Here is a 15,854-nt window from a genome sequence, read left to right as displayed (position 1 = left end):
GACCTGGTTTATGTCCCAGGGAGTTTGCAATCTAATTGAAGATCTAAGAATGCTGGTGACAACTAGGAAGAGAAAAAATGGATGAAGGGAAAAGGAGAATATCCATTTACCTAGTGGTAGCAACAATACCTGTCCTCTTTACTGCTGTGCTTACATTCAAGAACTGTCCAACGCCTAGGACATCCATACTACAGCAGCAAGACTAATTTGGAGGTTCTGCAACTTGGGTTCACGGAGCTCTTCAGTTAGTCTAGATGGCTATAATTTTTTTCTGGACAGAGGGAAAAGTGTGTCTCTAGTGTATGAATCTGCTCTTCATGATTGTAACTTTTTGACGGAAAGAGCAGTTGAGATTGCTTGAGATGATGTCTGCTCTTGGATGAAGGGGGAGGTTCTTTTCCAAGCTGCTCGTAGTCCAGTGCAAAAGCTGGTTCACATCTCCCAGGAGAAGGCAAAGGCTGTCCTGTGGGCAAAATTTAGATTAACAAAATATCCTTCTGGAGTAAATGAGCGGGAGGCAGCAGTTCTGTTGAGCAGACCCCATTAATTGATTTCTTTCCCCAGTGTGCCCACATTTTTGGAGAGAGACACATTTATACTCACATGCATCTCAGTGGCAGCTCTTGTAAATAATTTTGAACTATTCTTCTCTGTCAGCATCATGATTTCTGTGCAGGCTCTTTTCATGTCTTGATTATTTTAGCCCACCGTTCATTGTTTGCAGAGGTACTGTATACACACTATTTTTAATTGACTATCCAAAATGAATTACTGTTGCTGATTTGGTTACACTAAACCCTGTTCTATTATCAAACAAATTTGCTGTCAAATGAAAGATCAATGTTATCGTACTATGTCCCACTTCATGGATTAAAAAGGGTATTTATTCTAATTAAACTATCAAGAAAAGCACACAGAATGTTCAAAGAATGGGCAGCACTTACAGTCACAGCTGTTAACAAATGTGGTACATCTGATTTGAGATTAAGATACAAAGGAAGAGCGATTAGAATTCGATGAATTAAATAGGATCTGAGGACCAAGGTTACAGTAAAAGACAATAGTTTTAAACGTGCTTATGAGAGAAGGTAATTTACTATGTATGACTTAAAAGCATAAAATCTTTCAATGACGCAGTTCTGGATCAACCACATAAAATGATGATGATGATTGCCATTATAAATGGTTCTGAAGATGGTCACATCTTACGTACTTTTTTTTGCTCTTGTGAGTAAATGTGTATGTAAGATTTCTTCCAAGATTAGAATGCATGGCTATCAATCATTTATATTAAACGCAGACAGTCCTGCTCACCTGTCATGGCATAAAGTGCATTTATTCCTTTTCTGAGCAAACTGCAGTAAGATGCTTTCTTTAATTGTGGAATGTAGGCTTACTGGGCTAATACTGAACATTTTTTTTTATTATTATTTTTGTTTTGATTTGTAAGGAAAGAGAGAACACTTAGTTGGTTTAACTCGGTCTCACAGTACACCACACAGAGCTGTACATTACCTTTAGGCTTTCTTAGCTTTACATACAGTCAGACAAGTTTTCGCTCCTTCTGTCTAATGCTGTTTCCTCTAATGGTTGAAGAAATGGAACATTATACTACCTAACGTGTGGGGGTCACATTAATCACAGAAAATTCTTTTAATGTCTCAGAAGTAACTGTCAAACTGGACATACTGAATCTATTTAAACTAAAGCATGCCATTTTTTATCTACAGTGATCTTTAATTCACATAAAAGGGTCAAGAAAATGTGATTAAGTGACAGTTTTAAAATGTACTATAATATTAAATAGCTTGATTAAGTGACAACTATAAAATGTAATACAATATTAAGTATCTGGCTATGTCCCAAAAGAACTTTAAAGTATTTTGAATGGTTTGGGAATTCTCTAGCCCATCATGAGTCAAAAAAGAGCATTTTTATTAAACATAAACAGGTGAACTCAGGAAAAAACCCAACAGATAATGTCTTGTCACGGTGCAAAGTGTCAGCCCTGGCTTCAAATTAGAATGACTGCCTTTCCAAACAAGATCTGAAGGAAACAAATAGGACTCCTTCTGGTGGTGCCACCCCCTGAGAACACAGAAACAAAGAACTCTCTCACTGAGGATGTACACAGACTAGTCCAGTGGGTCGAGCAAACAATTTTACATTGTGTGGCTGAAAAAATAAATTCATGTGTTGCTTTCCTTGCTTTCCAAGTGTGAAGTATCTGTACAGTGATGTGCTTGGTCACTCTGGTGACTAGAACCCTTGGAGATCTCCAGCAAACTACTGTTTGGCTGCTATGCTTTGCACTTTGTTAGGAGCCTGTGTGTACCTTTGGACTTGAAAGGGAAAACTGATGTGTGGAAAGTGCTCTAAAGTGTGCAACTTGATCAGAATATGATCTTTGTGACTGTAAAAAGCATAGTCTTTGCAAAAAAGAGAAAGGTGATCACTGGGGAGAATGTGATTTTTTTTCAGTGGGTTTATGGGGAGCTGAAGTAGTGGTTACCATGTTGGAGGAGCCAAGAGAAGATGTGTTGCTCAGCACTTCACTCTCTGAAGTGCAGAGTTCTGAAACCTAGACCTGGGGTGCGAAGAACTGGTGAGATTTTGGGCTCAGCTTAGTGAGGAAATGTGGTCACTAATGCACGTGCCTCTGTGAGCATGAACAGTTTTGCATGAAATGGGGAATGCTGTTGTCTCACCTCTTTGTGCCAGATTTAGCTGTTTCTTTTCGACCAGAAATTGCCTATTTCATGTGTTCCCTTGTGGTTTTAGTGCTGTTCGGTATTTTAAATTCCCTTAGAATTTTAGTTTCACAGCTTTTCCTGAGTTAAATTTCCCTTGGCAAATTTGCTGAGTTTGGGGGTGGGAATTTTGAAATTCTAATCTGTAACACATCTAGTGGTTGAGTTTCATCTGCTTTTGGTATTTCCTTGGTTTCCCTGAAAGCACCCAAATAGATCTGAAGCTCAGCAGTTCTCATGCTAAGATATTTGAAGCAGAGTTTGGGAGGTATGAAATGGATTGATAGGAAATGTCCACAAACAAGATCATGTAGTTTGCCTATTAAATGTCATCTGATTCTGGATGAATAGGAACTCTAACCCCTCTGGTGACTTTCTTTGCATGTGTCTATAATGTGGTTCAGGGTATTCACCCAGTGACTCTTCTACATGGATTCATACACAGAACAAACATGAAGGAGGAGAAAGCTCCCACACTGTTCTGACCATAATAATCTGGAGTTTTCAAGTCAGATAAAAAACAATTTTAACATACATTTTCCAGTTTCTTCATGCTGAGCAGTGCTTTCCTTTTGTGTTTTCACAAGGCCTGTGTGCAGAATGGGCATGGTTTTCCTTTAAATATTGTGAGCCACTCCGGAGGTGCAGTGGTATCTGTCACAGATGAAAATACTATAACTATGTTTCTTTGTAATCCATTCATTGGTTTATGGACCCCAAATCCCCGGGAGAGGGTCACAAATCCACATAATGTTCTTACATGCTGGCTTTTGCATTTGGATCTCTGATGTAGCTGACAGATGTGCAAAATCCCATCTAGCCAGATATCCCCCTCCTGACCACACAATCCGTGGAGATCGAGAACACACGTTATTCCAGCTAAAACCTTGAATCTAGGCTAATAACTTCCACTCCTGATCTGCTCGTTTCAGGTGTGATCCTATGAATTAGGTTTTTTAAACTTTAATCTTGATAAGTTCAGGACAACATATTAACTTTTGCTTCCTCAGAAATGCAATAATTAAATGACTTGTCAGCTCAGTAAGTAATAGAGCATAAATGAGACTCTAGCTACTCTGCTGCAAAGATTTAAATATAAACTTTTATGTTACAGATGTGAGAAGCAAAGGAATTGTCATAGCAGATGAGCTGTGAGATTCATCAAGACTTCTGTGGCCTGTATAGAAATATTCAAGAGCTGAGGCTCCAAATCTAGGAAGGATCTAGGAAGTTTCAATTTTGGTCTCTGCCAGTCAGCATTGGGTTTCAGTTTTAAAATACAACTGTCCTTGTAAGAGGAGACTCCAAGCTTTGTGGTGAAGTCTCAGGAACATCAGCAGAGGTGCTCCAACCTGCTGACTTTTCCGTGGGCATGGTTACCTTGGGGGTTGGTCTCCTGGGTATGGTAACTCCTTCAATGTTTGCAGTTAAACATGTCCCAGATTGTCTGTCAGAGGCTTGTGTGGGTAGGAGTCACCTTTAACATCCACCCACCTGCACTATAACATTAGCAAGGATAAGTATTGGAGTGGATTTGTTTATGACCTTAAAATATTAATTTCTACAATGGAAAAACCAAGCAAACCAAAAAGAACCCAACCCCCCAAGATTCACAGATTTCAGCAACTGCACTGCTCCTAAGTAAAAAATAAGAAAACCGGATTGTCTCCATCCTTAAAACAAGACTCCATACTTCATTTGAGAGGGAGAGCTTATGAATGCTTAAACCAAACAGACTAACAGGAAATATATTTTAATTTTTGTAGATAATGTGCATAGCTATTAGAAAATGCTACAATTATATTGGTGTTGTTCTGTGGGGTGTTTTTCATCATCTGATTTTCTCTGAGGTACTTGACCCATGGAGGGAGAAATGGGATTTCTCACATGCTGGTTCATTTTCACACAATTCCCTCCATCTCCACTGCCATTTGTGGAGATAAATGTGATCCTGTAGAGGAATAGGTGCTTGCTCCAGGACTCGCTGGAGTTAATCTCAGTATTTCAATAGGCAAAAGGTGACTCATCCTGGGGAGAACAACTTGACTGGATTTTAAGGCTGGCCAAGCAATCACAGCTTGTGAAGAAACTACACCAGGGTGAAGAAAGAAGCCGTCAGAGCAAACTCCATCAAGGACTGGGTTGCTTGAGGAGTGCAAGGGAGGGTGAAGACGGTATCCATGTGTAGGGATTGACTCTCATTAGGTCAGATTCCACTAGGAATTACCAACCTGCTCTGCTTGTGGAGCATCACACGTATGTCCGTGGGGGCAAAACAACCCAGCCTGTTTCTTTTTCAGCCAGTGACGTGTTTGCTGGTAGTGTATGCACAGCATGGATGTTTGCTTTATGATGAATCCAGGCAAGTGAGTAAAGATAAACACCTAACAAGTAATTGCCACCCCCACCTTCTTCCAATCAAACAGCTGTCACTTGGGTCTTCCATTATTTTCTAGGCTAACTAGGATGATCTTGAAAAATATGAGCTCCTATCCTTGAGTAATTTTGAAGCAAATTGAAATCCATGCTGGGAACCTGATGTGCTTGCTTTAGCTGACTTGCTAGCAGCATGTAAATTATTTTAATTACAACTTGTGTTTGATACACTACAAGACTTGGTCCTGCAATACTCTAACAGTCCAAGTGCCTGAAATTTGCTTGCAGGGTCATGTGCCCAGGTTTCTGTGAGCCTTTAAAATTGAACTGTAGGGGCCTGATCCAAAATCCTTTGAACTGGAGGGGAAAAGCCTTTATTGGCTTGGGTTCAGAGCGAGGGATTTGTTTTGACTAAGTCCACCTTTTCTTCTCCTTCAGTACTTTTCTGGTTCCTATTTTATGTATTCTGAGTTCAAGTGGATCTGACAGAATTTTTCCCAAATGTTCTTCCTCTGTGAATTGACTGTTTCAAATATGAGGGATATTATTTCTGACTGGCTGCATAAGTCACCTGCTGGTGTTTCTATTCTATGATTGGATGTATAGAAATATTCTTCCAAAGTAAGTAATGGCATTTGCTTTGACATTTGTTTTCTGCAAACATTTGTGCCAGGAAACCAGATTGTATGGCTGAAGTGAATGAATATTTTTGTCTGCGTTAGTCACCCAAATCTAATTTTAAGTCTAAGGAAGAGAGAGGTGGGAGTTTGCTTGATTTGTGCTAATCTTAGTTGAAGATGTATGTTAGTGCTTCAAAGTCAGATCTGTTTAGTACTCAATAATCAATAAAAAGCTAAAACATAATGTGAAAATATTTTTACATTGACAGTAACAAATTATTTTTATTATTTTTTACTATACTTTCTGTCTTGATTTTTTTTGGGTGTTATTGACCAAGATTGCTGAAATGACATTGGAGGCTTTATTAAAATAATAGAGGCTGGGGTTTTCAAAGGGATCCAGAAAAGGAGAGCCTTCCATTGAAATTCTATGGAGTAACCCGTATTGTCAGGATCTTGCATTATAACTTGTTTTGTGAATGCATTTTTGAGGCTGTGTTGTACTGCAGACATAAATATTTATAGCTTGGGCTCTGATCCTGCCTTTGCTTATGCATGTGTCTAACTTAAACACATGTGAGTATTCCCCTTGAGTCCAATAGGGCTATTTGCATTCATAAAACTGAGGATGCATCTGGTATTTTTTCATGGAATTGTTAATAATTCTACTGTGTTAAACTGCACAGTGAGTGAAAAACTGCACCTCTACCTGGGAAGATTAGGTTCTGTGTCAACTGATGCTTCTGTGACCTTCGCTTTTCTACTCCCAGGACAGCAAACCTGAGCTGCCACACCTCCTTGGACACACTGACCACTTATTCATTCATTCCTATGAATTTTTTATAACCACTGTCTTTGTAAGATACAAAGCAAAGAGACAGATGCAAAGTTGGCCATCAGTTTTCTAATGGAGCGAGAGCATAATTAATCAGAAATAACACCTAAGAATAACTGGTGCAGAAGGGTATTTCCCAGGGAGGTAACGTGGATTTAAGTCAACTTGTATTAATCACGATAAGATTAGTGACAGTTTGCCTTTGCAACCTTTTAGATTTGTTAGCCAGCAACTTTCTAGCTAATTATTCAGATTTGTGGGTTTGTTTTCTGTTTCCTTTTTTTTTTTTTTTTGATAAGGGTGAATGGAACATTAGGCCAGGGATCAAAAGTCACCAAGTCAAACAGAAATGCTGGAAAACAATTCTGATGGTGATGAAAGACAAATTATTTGCATGGAGACAGGGACAGAACGTCACCAGAACAGCAAGTATTGCGTCCCCTTGACAGCTCTGACAGGATTATTAATGTACTGCAAGCAGGCATCAGGGCTGAGCCAGGGTGTGAAAACTGTGTCATGTTTACTGCCATTAGTGAGTGGCACTAAACGAGGTCATAACTTTCACTTCAGACTCCTGCAAAAAATCCCTTTTGGAACTTGTATGGCTGAGAACGGGCTAAAACTTGGAGCTGCTCTAATTTCTTTTTTACTGGCCCTGTGGCAATGCCATAAATAAACCCAAGAATATGCTGGTGTGCTGATTATATATTTTTTGTGACTAGGATATTGTGCCTAATGTCTCGTCCATCTTAGTCTGGGAGCAGTCTTGTATTATTCATTGTTTATCCCACAGTATTCCTAGCTGAGAGATACAGCAATGGACAATCACATCACATTTTGCTTTTTTTTTTTTAGCACCTCTTTCTCAGAAGATTTTAGTTATGGTTTTCACTGTTATTCACAGCTGTTAGCAAGTGCTTACAGGTAAATATGTGTTTTGAGCTGTTTTCTGAAAAAAGAGACTTTTAGCACATGCTTGAGTGCTTTTCTGAACCCAGACCTAAGAGAGGTTTGATTAGAAAAAGATGATACTTTGCCCACATATATAGTAGTGCTTTTGTTTCCTCCTGAACAGTAAACTGGACATTTGGACTTGGTTCACTTGGCGCTAATGATACATGACCCTGCAGGCTGTGGTCTCAGCTGGCTTCCATTTTGGGTTTGCAATTTCCTCAGCAAATTTTATAATGGCTTTTTGAGTTGGTGATGAAATTTTATTTCTCTGTCTGTAGCTATCTGAATGTGAGTGCTGGCCATCGAGAGATTAGCACGTAAGGAGGGAGTGTGCCTTTTTCTGCAGGATGCTCGTGTACAAAGGATACCTTAGACACAGCTATGTTTTTGCACTCTTCTGGTCTACTCCTCCTTAGGAGAACCCTCTCTTTTCCACTTCAATTTCTTGCAAATTCCCATGTGGAGATCTCCTTTGCAGTCTGCTCTTGGTTGTCCAGGAGTCATCTCTCTCTGGTTCATTATCATCCATCAGAGTACTCCATTTCCTTTGTTGCAGCGTTTGTGTTGCCTATCTCCTTTCACAGTAGTCCTGGCAGTGACTTTCTCAGCTGCTCAGGGGGCTCTGGAGTGGTGCAGTTAATGCTGTCACTCTTTTCTGCTCATATACTACTGGATACTTTCCAATCTTTGCAGAAGATTTTGTTTCCTACCACCTACAGCATGATGAGGAGTGTGATAGAAACACTTATGTATTTGGATTGACTTCCACAGCACAATGTGTAGAGGTGGTAAAAATAATTTTCTCTTGACCTTGGTTACAGAAAACATTGATACCTGCCACAAAATCAACTTGTATGTAATATCACCTTTTATGATGCCCCTGATTTGAGGGTGACTATATGTTGCTCTGTTTTCTCTCTGGTGTTTTCATCTGAACTGTTTCTTCTTCTCACTTGTTTACTGTGTTCTGTCTTATTTCCTTTTATATATCAATAGATATTTACGTGGCACAGCTCTTTCTCCAACCATATATTTACTGTGGGCTGAAGTCTACTCTGCAAAGGTCTGTGACACTCAGGGTTAGAGCAAGAGAAGATTTTGGACTGATAGGCCATCTAATATAGGTGTAGTCTTTAAGGCAAAACTCTTGTTTTCATTGGATGGTGTTCCCACAAGCCATGCCTTTGGCAATATGGGTAGGAACAATTTCTTGAGTGGTAGGGAATGCTAAATTCTCAGGAAAATTAAGACTATCCCCAATATTAATTTAGTTATGCAGAGAGAAACCAAAGTGTGTTTTTTGACCCCGGTTAATGTGATCTAGTGATCTTGCTGGTTCTTCAGTTTATTGGGTGGTGATGGGAAATTATTTGAGCAAGACCTGAATTTCTACTCTAACCCCCAAATTGTCAGGCCTTCTTAAAAACCCATGAAAACAGTGAAGTTGCATAAATTCTTTCTCTTTGGACAAGTCTCTGTTTCTACCCTAGGGAATGTGACTGCTTTTTGAATTACTGTTGTAACCACAGAAGAAAGTTCTGGGTTTACATAAAAGTAGACCAGAACTAATAAGAGCCATGAGCCTTGTTGGGGCTACACTGATTTGCTTCAGTAGGAGGCCAGATAGAACTACTGTCTCATTCTGAGACTCTCTTTTGTTTTTCTTGTTTAACTCAGATCGTGGGTCTACCATCTGATTCTCTATATCTGAGCAAATTCTGTTTCGTGTTCGTGCTCCCCCCATTTCTGCTTTGCGTCTGGTACTTGGTGAAACAAACAGTTGATGAACTGTGGTACAATAAGTGTACAGATGTTCTCTCAGCATGCCAGCTGCACTTACGATTCTCCTCTCCATAACTGTATATCTTGCACCTTTACTATACTTGGGATTACTTGTAGCTGTTTAGCCTGGTTTTATGTGTGAGAGCTCTGGTTGTGCAGCAGAGGTTCATGTCAGCTTCCTGGGTTTTTCTCCCTAGGTTAGCAATGCTTCACAGATTTCTCTCTAAACACAAAACCCTTACAAGAGCATCAAATGTTTTGCAGAACAGTGGACATGAGGAACGTGGAAGAGGTTAGGCATTGGTTTATTTCTTTATCTGCCCTCCACTTGTGTATGAAAACAGATGCCATCCATGGCATATACTTACAGAAATATTCACCCTCCTTATACTCTAGAAGGCATTTTCACAGTAAGTTCTGGGCTTCTAACACACAAAACCTCTAAGAACTAATTTTCTCCTTAGAATTATTTGACAAGCTCATCAGTTGGGCAATGATTTTCTTTAATGTTTTTTTCTCTCTTTTTTTTTTTTTCCTAATGTAATTCCTCTCTGGATTTTTATACCACAAGCGGTAGCCAAAGATCAGGTATTAATTTCCACCCAAGAATGTTTGTTTATATCTTCCAGATAAATTAAAATATGATTCAGTGCATCATCAGGCTGTAAATTACAATGCTAGGGAATGCTAATGGTTTTATAGGAGCCAGGACCAAAATTTATATGAAGACTGTTGATCTGTTTGGGAGTGTTATGTTAGGTTCATCAGTTTTTCTGGGGCTGACCTAATAATTACCTTCATCAGGGCAAGGCTTGTGCGCCTTAAATTCCTACTTGCTTTGTTAGTTTATACTCTAACCTGGTTTTGCCAGCACTTCAAATACAGCTGTGTTATTCAATCTAAATAAACATTTGTACTGTTTGGGTGTTATCGGTGACTACTGCTAAAAAATAATTACTTATTTCAATTTTATAAAGTGAAAAAGTCAGAGTTGCAGAGTGGTTGAGGTAGGAAGCAGTCTTTGAAAATCATCTAGTCTGACTAACCCTACTCAAAGCAAGGTCCACAAGAGCAGATTGCTCAGGACCATGTACAGTGGTTTTTTTTTTAATATCTCCAAGGATGGAGATGACACAAATTTCTGGGTAACTTGTTTCACTGTTTAACCACTATCACAGTAATAATGTTTTTATTACGTTTAAATTGAGTTTTCTGTATTTCAAATTGTGCCAGTTGTCTCTTGGGCATCTCTGGGAAGAGGCTTTGTCACTGGGCACCTCTGAGAAGAGCCTGCCTCCATCTTCTTTATTGCCCATCATAATCCTCATCAGACATTTATGTACATGGATAAGATCCCCTGAATCTTCTCCAGGCTGCTCAACCCAAGCTGCCTCAGTTTTTTTCCATGTGACAGATGCTCCAGTCCCTCAATCATTTTCGTATCTCTTCCCTGGACTTCTCCAATACATTCTTGTACTGGGGAAGCCAAATCCATTTCCTGATATGTCTAGGTCATTGTATATAAATTACAAAACACACCTTGGCAAGACTATTAGTCCTCTCCTTTCCCAAGTAAGGTGCCCTGTGTTTTCCTGAGGATATTCCCAGTGAAGAGCTCGTGAATATTGCCACCCTCACTTGGGTTCTGGCTGCATTGAAGCACGGGAGCGTCCCTTCCTCCCATTGCAGTAATGTTGGCTGCAGATTGAATAACCTTTCTGAGTGTAACCTTAGTGTGTTAGACATAAAAACCCCAGGCAGAGTGCAATGAAAGTTGAAGAAGCTTGCTAACACAAAACCTGCTATATTGAAGCACGGATAGAGGTTAATGCAGGAAGCACTGACCTGTTCTACGTAGAGAAGAAGACCAGAAAATTTTGGCAGCATCCACTTGAGTTAAAAGGCATGAAATCTTAGAGTCATTTTACATTATGAGCATCCCTATATCCTGCTGAAAGCAATAGTTTTTTGCCTAGAAGAAGCTGTAGAAGTTTTGCCCGATTTTGTCAGTCTCATCTCGGTGAAAGGCACTGATGTCAGTTCCCAGCATTCTGCTTTGAAACATCTTAAATGTGTAAGGTTTTTGCAATGGTAGGTCCACCAGCAGTGATGTTCTGTAAATGCTAAGCTGACTCTTGCTAGCTATGATTTTTTTTTAATTATTATTATGATGATGATGATTAACAATCAACACCTAATGGCACATAAATCTGTATTTGCAAAGATTCTGCATGAGACCTGGCTGGCAGGTTAAAATGCTTGACCTTTGGGGAAAAAGGAGACCTTTTTGCTGGAAATAACTTGTATTTAAGGACCAATTGCAACTGGTTGACTTCAATAAATTGCTTAGCATGGAGCACGTCATATGCTAAGGTATCATCAGCCAGTTTGGCCTCTTCATGCCAGTGAGTTCTGCTGTGTAAATACTGTGAGTTCCTCCAAATACTGTTAGAAAGGGAGGGGGGACATTCTCATTCAAAAGTCTACAAAGAGAAGAGCAAAAGACTAATTATTGTGAAGAGTGGAGGATAGCTAATTGGCAAGGGAGCCCAAGTGGTTGGGAGAGCACATTATTCATACGGGGCCAGTAGCATCACTGGCCACAGGAAACTTTTACTTATTACCTCTCCCTCTGGTCTTTCATTGTTTGAGCTGGAAAGCTGCTCAGAGTAGAAGATGAAGAGTCTGCAAAGTAGATGCAGTGTCAAATCTTCATGAACTTAGTGTCCTGTTATGTCAATCCTGAAGATAAATGGGCACATTAGAACAGGAGAATCCCTTGGGTGTGAGATCTGGTCAAGGCAAAGAGCAGAGCATCCCCTCTCTGTTTTTTTGCAACCCTGGTAGGTGGATATTTCTGTTCAACAAAGATGCACAGGATGTTTATGGGTCTGGATGTTTATGGGTTGACACCTGCCCAACTACATCAAGCAGAAAAAATCAAGTAGAGCCTCAGCACCCATACTTCCAGAAAGAAAGTGTGTTTGTAGTGGTTTCTTTCCCTCATTTGCTGATATGAACTCCTGCTAGCTATTCCAATTTAGATACCTCTCCCCTTTCTCAGATGTTTCGGAGCATAGAACTGGTGGTCTCTGGGTCAGGCATTAAGGACAGGACTTAAAAGGAAAAATAATATTCTTCATTTAGAAATTTTCTTTAATTCCATTTCCCGTAAAGTGTGGTGGAGGGGAGAGAGAGCCTTGAGCCTGCACTGTTGACTGGTTAGTGACCTTCAGCAATTTACAAAAGCTATTTCCTCACCTATGGAATGAGGATAATGATACTTTTAAGTCTACTCAAAAAAAGTTACGTCAGGGCAAGATATTATTGAACTTCTACTTTAGCACAAAGAAAAAATCTTTGGTATGGCAGAAAACTTCCTGAAGACTTAGAAATCAGTGGAGGGAAATGAATCTGTAAAAATATGTTATTTATAAAAATTTTTAAATTGAGACAACAGGGAAAAATTAGAATGCTCTTTTTTTTCCCCCCTCTTTTCTTCCCCCTCCACCCCCTAGTATTTACTTTTCCACATGGTGTTGAAGTGTTGTCTATAAGCAGTTCAACCTCCAAGTTCTTTAGTGCTTCAGTACTGCAGAAGTGTCTACTTTTTCCAAAACAACCCTTTGCTCTGGAATTTTTGTTTTAAAGTCATAGGAATGTGTTGCTTCTTGTAACATGCTGGGAAAGCCTATTTGACAAAAATCTGTCATTTCAGCCAAATTTGAGATGACAGCACTGGTGGTAAAGTTGCAACAAAAAAATGACAGAAACCAGACAATTATAAGCTGAAGTAGATATTCTCTTCTTATCCAGAGTGGCGCGGAAGAGACTTCATAGCAAAGGAATGTTGCTCAGATTCCAATCTGAGGCGTCTGTTGATCACTCAACAGGTGGTGTTTGTACCAAATTTGAGAGGGGCCAACTATTACAATCCTGTCATTAGCATGGCAGTAGTGGTGTTTTGTTAAAATTCAAGCTTCTGAAGGCAAGATGTTATGTGACAATCTTATCTTTCAATAAATCATGAGGTCTCAAGGCTTTGGAGAGAACTTAAAAGTATGAACCTCAAAGCCTCAATAAATCCCACAAGAAAGTAGGAAAAATACAATTGCTTTGGTTCCTCGTTTAAATGACATGTTTAGCAAGGTGCTCTTTGAACTATTAAGAAATCCAGAAGATTATTTTAAACACTCAGGGCTGTCTGTTTGGGAATGTGTGTGTGTGTGTGTGCGTGTGATCTCATTGAAAAGCAATTATTCACTCTCTTCCCTCTTGACTTTTCTCTGTGTTTGGGACAAAGCCATCCTACCCTGCTAAGGAAGATGGGTATGTATTTTGTCACAGAGATGTATATCTCCCCATGTCATTAGCAGGAATGATCTCTCTCAGTGTAGCAAGACCTCTCTTCTAATCTCCATTCCAATTCAGTCTCATGATGAGCATCTGTTTCTTCCAGGCAAATTATAACTCATTCATATGAGTGCTGACTAGAAACTGGCTCTAGTGAGAGCTGCTCTGGTGCTCCTCTTCTACTTCAAAGTAGCCCTTGAGGTGGCATAGTCAGTTTGTGGAAGGTCATCCAAGTGTGACAATATCAGGTGCTGTGGGAAACCATGGAAAACCCACTGAAATATTCCTTCAAATACTTGGACTTCTTTAAGCACATCTTGGCTAGCCAGCAGTGGATTGTCAGCCTCTCTGGAGACAGCATTGTTGAGTTTACTCTCTCAGACAATGCTCTGGGCAAAAGCTCAAGGAACAGTATGATTGTCTGTTAGGACTGTTCTTATTGTCTTATTATAGGGAGATGATATGAGGTGTCTCGACTGGGGACGTCAGGATAAGATCCTACATACTGTAAGAATGACTTTGGGGGCAGTCCCCCTTCAACTCTATTCCTTTTTCCTGTTCCTTGTAACATCCCTCCCTGCCAAACTGCTCTGTCCAGTAGATGCAGATAAATGAGATGTTCTCACAGCAGCTTTTCCAGGCCCAAAGCATGCTCAAGATTATGCCTATAGCTGGTGATGCTTCATCATCAGCCGGGAAGGGACTGGAGACACTTTTTCGGTGTCTGGACATGAAAATGTTCATACTTGAGATGACATCCTGAAATCTCTGAGACCACATCCTGAAATCCCTAAGACCATTTGGGAAGCAACACTGCTCTGAAAATTAATCTGCAGGATGGGCACACTGAGTTGCATTCCTTAAGCTGCATCTGTAGAGTTTATTCAATTTGGTAGGGTTTGGGCAGGCCTTCCAACAGCAGCTGTCTCCATCCTCTTCTCACCCCTGTTTTGCAGCTGAGACCAAACACTTAATTGCCAAACCTATTCTGATTGAAATGACATCCTTGAAATGTCTCTAGCTGTTCCACAGTCTGAAATTGGCCTAGGCTTTTGTCAGCAGGAAGTAGTGTGCCTAATTAGCTATTCCTGGTGGACACTGTGTTTACAAGCTAATCTCATTTCCTTCCACACCTTCTGTGGATGATAAGGTGCCCTTGTGATTTTCATTGTGCATAAGAATAAAAAGCCCATTCAGGTGTTTACCTTGCTGTTTCCCTTCTTCAGGCAGTGATGCCGGTTACATGTTACGGACTAGCTCAAAGATAAGCTCTTGCTATTCCATGATTTACTGAATGGCAGAGTTCCTGTGCTCTCCAGTAGGTGTGTATATGCAGTGTTTGGTGTTTGACCGAAGTACAGGTGTTTGTTGTCAGAAGGACACATTTTCAATCATAACTTTTGAGTCGTTCTCGCTAACAGGCTTTTCAGCGGGAGAGTTGTGCTTGTGGCACGGATTGATGAGCCTGGATTGGGTCCTCAGCCTTCCAGACAGCTGTGAAGATGCTGGGTAAGACCAGCAGGTGCTGTTCTTGAAGAAAGGAAAATTTGAGGGTAAGCACATTTATTTATTCCCGTTTGTTGATTTTTGGGGGTTTGGTTTTTTTGTTTGTTTGTTTGTTTTTAGAATTATGCATCTAATTTCATTGCCCAGACTCATAAGAGGACATTTATGTCATCTGGAGAAGCTATCCCTGTATGGGTCGCTTTCAGGATAGGTTTTCAATAGGCTTCACAACAAAAGCAAGATTTCCAAAGCACTCCGACTCAGCCGGCCAGGATAATTAGCTTGGTGACTCTCTGGGTGCTGATTTGTCTTTAAAAAGTGTATCCTGGGTGTTGGTAATACCCTCAGGAAAGTTTGGGAATAGTGTTGATGGGCTTACTTCTGTTCCCTGTGTTGACTACATCTCCAGGTTACAAAGCACTGAGCGAAGCATCTTCTGTCAGGCAGGGTTTGTGGAACATACAGGTAGAGCTCTTCGCCCTTAATGGTTTAGAGTGAGGTCATGTTTGACATGCTGGAAAAAGAAATTCCTTTTTGGCATTGCCAATTCTCCAGTATACATGAGGTTACTTCTTTAGCGTGTTTTGCTTGCGGGTGTTAAGCAGTGATGTGTCACTCCTTCATAAATGAATGTATCAAGTGATCATGGACAAGTGCCAGAAAAATGCATCATCAGGC

At 40.1% G+C, this 15,854-nt stretch overlaps 1 long non-coding RNA gene across 1 annotated transcript in view; it reads left to right on the top strand.

Moving 5' to 3' along the window:
• Positions 1-15,216, top strand: part of LOC135412468 (uncharacterized) — a 54,844-nt gene extending 39,628 nt beyond the window's left edge. Inside the window, exon 3 of the long non-coding RNA XR_010429663.1 lies at positions 15,092-15,216. This is a non-coding gene — a long non-coding RNA (uncharacterized LOC135412468). The remainder of the gene's footprint in view (positions 1-15,091) is intronic.
• Positions 15,217-15,854: the final 638 nt, after the last annotated feature.

The sequence above is a fragment of the Pseudopipra pipra genome, chromosome 3, assembly GCF_036250125.1.
Source record: "Pseudopipra pipra isolate bDixPip1 chromosome 3, bDixPip1.hap1, whole genome shotgun sequence".
Taxonomy (NCBI): Eukaryota; Metazoa; Chordata; class Aves; order Passeriformes; family Pipridae; genus Pseudopipra; species Pseudopipra pipra.
This window is presented reverse-complemented; position numbering and strand designations above follow the sequence as displayed.